The sequence below is a fragment of the Egretta garzetta genome, unplaced genomic scaffold (assembly GCF_000687185.1).
Source record: "Egretta garzetta isolate BGI_Z169 unplaced genomic scaffold, ASM68718v1 scaffold30, whole genome shotgun sequence".
In the NCBI taxonomy this organism is placed as follows: Eukaryota; Metazoa; Chordata; class Aves; order Pelecaniformes; family Ardeidae; genus Egretta; species Egretta garzetta.
Window position 1 is genome coordinate 5,350,381 of NW_009258383.1, and position 2,487 is coordinate 5,352,867.

Sequence of the window (2,487 nt, forward strand, 5' to 3'; positions counted from 1 at the left end):
CCTTCTGGTGGTTTGGTATCTTGATGCAGAGAGAACAGTTGCATTCCCAGTTGCAACTGGGCTGTAAATGCTGTGATAATTTACCAAAAAAGCCCCCAAATCTCTTATATAACCTGAAGCTGCCACCCAAATGCAGAAATGGGGGTGAGTCCCACAATTAGTACTCTCATGTCCAGACCACAAAATCTGAACACAAAATCTAAAGAGCACCCACACTGTGTTAGACCAAAGATACATCCATTCCAATATTCTTTCTAAGTATTGATACTTACCTAGCATGGAAAGACGACAGCCTCATCAAGGAGGTGGTTTTCCTAGGGTGAGGCTCATCTCCTGCATTCCTAGAGTGCTGATTTTTAATTTTTCCAAAAGCAGGAAATTCAGCTGCACCATTTGTGGTTAACTGGGCCATGTTCACTCTCTTCCCGTAAAAGACTAATACTAAAAATAATTGAAGGGTAAAAAAAAAAAGGCAGGCCAGTACCTACCCACCAGCAGAAGATGCTGAAGCTCCATAGGAAGTCACTGTGGCACCTCAGCTCCTAGTGTATCCTCCAAGTCACACATCAGTTCCCTGTCTGCATCTGGGACCAGTCTGAGGAACACAGGAATGAGCAATGCATGGTGAAATCCCCACAACTGCTCAAATTAGCTGAGGAAGAGTTAATCCATATTTTCAGCCTTCCATCATCCCCTTTTCTCCTGGTGGCATGCCTTACAAGAGGTACAAGTGCTATAGGCTCCCTGGATGGTGCTTGGACCACAGGCATCCTTCTGAGAAGGCAGCATACCCTGATCACCTCTCCTAAAAGAGTGCAGTGGACAACGTGTTGCTTAGAAAGGCAGGAAAAGAGTTTGAGCAGTTAGAAGAAGCTGGTGGTGCAGAAATGGATGTCCTGCCTCCAGCTTGTAAGGAAGGGCAGCTGCTGTCTCTGGGGTGACACCTAGACCCCTCACATGTCTTATGCAAAATCATTATTTTGAGTATTAATAAATTAGCCTAAAGAGGTTTGTCTTTTGAAAGCAGTAAAATTATCAATAAAAATATGCTACTGTAACTAACATAGAACAAATCTAAATAACATAAATGGAAGGCATTTATGCGGAAAATAAAACCCAGTCCCCAAAACATAGAAGCAGATAGCCAAGAGCACACAAATGAAAACAACTGGTAGTAACAGTACTGAACAATTCCTCTCCCTCTAAACTTAAATCTCAAAGACTTCCTGAGCCAGGAATCTCTCAGTGTTGGTTTTTTTTTTCCTCCCCTTTGAGTGTGGAACATGGCTGGTTGTTAATAAACCCAAGAAATGTTTTTAGCATCCACAGCATCCCAGGAAAGGATCTCCACAACTTGACTCTGTGCTATCTACCTCCTTGTGAACCTTTCTCCTGCTGGCTGCCCCATAATGCCTCCTCCTTCTTGTACTGGGAGAGATGGTGAAAAACCAGCCCATATCCATCTCTCTACAGAAGACCATTATCTTCCCCCCTTCAGTTAGCTCTTACAGCATGAAAAATTACCAGATCCCCTGGCTGCCACCCACCTGGAATCCCCCAAGCACCAGACATCATTATAAACTCCATAGCTTCAAGCCAGACGGCAAAGGCTCTGTATATGTTTCTGTTGTACATATAAGTATGGGGAAGTCTGGGGTCCGAAGAGAAAATATGGATAGCTTCAAGCAGACAAATTATTTGGTGAGCAAATATAGGAATTTGGATTCTTTAGGCTCTACCCTATTTTAGTTTTTTGCAGCCATATCCTGTGGCCTTCTCTCCAATAGAGAGCAGTAGTTTCAGCCTTCTTGTTACAAGAGGTACTCTTTTCCTGAAACTTGAGGAAAATAGAGGTCAATAGTTCCACCAGATTTGATTGGAGTTGTGACTATCACATTGAAAATGTCCATAGTGGGCTGAAGGAATGAAGACACATACAGACATCATGGTGGTATAAGCCTTATTTCCTAGGAAGCTGAGCTCAAGACTACATTGAACTGATAAATTATTATTCATTCCAAATTACATTTTTCATATGATCTATTCTTTCATGAGCAGAAAGGAATATTAGATGTGTAAATCCTTCATTCATTGACAAGATAACAGACCTGCTAACATAAAAGCGTTTTTATTTTACATATGAAAAGTCTTTTAACCAATTTAATAAGAAAGCATTTATCTTCTTTTTTTCTATTGTTTTAGTGATTCAAAAGCTGAGAAATCCTGAATTAATTAGAGAATGAGTTAGTTAATAAATTAATTATCCTGCATATTTTTTTACTTTGAACTATCCATGCTGATCCAAAACTGGCAAAGAGAATAAAATTCTACAGATAAGATGTTATCATGGAGGGAATAATTTAATCAAAGTGAAAGACTGATTGTTTGGTAATAGAAGAGGTAGAGGAAGAGGGAGAAAAGACCCGCTTCCCCCCAGATTTAAATCTGCTTTAAATGAAACCGGGTCCATCCTCGATAAAGCAAACT

At 40.5% G+C, this 2,487-nt stretch overlaps 1 non-coding gene across 1 annotated transcript; it reads left to right on the forward strand.

The window, feature by feature from the left end:
* Positions 1-264: 264 nt before the first annotated feature.
* On the forward strand, positions 265-429 carry LOC118452629. The gene has a single exon (XR_004842426.1). It is a non-coding gene; the product is annotated as a U1 spliceosomal RNA (small nuclear RNA).
* The last annotated feature ends 2,058 nt before the right edge of the window (positions 430-2,487 follow it).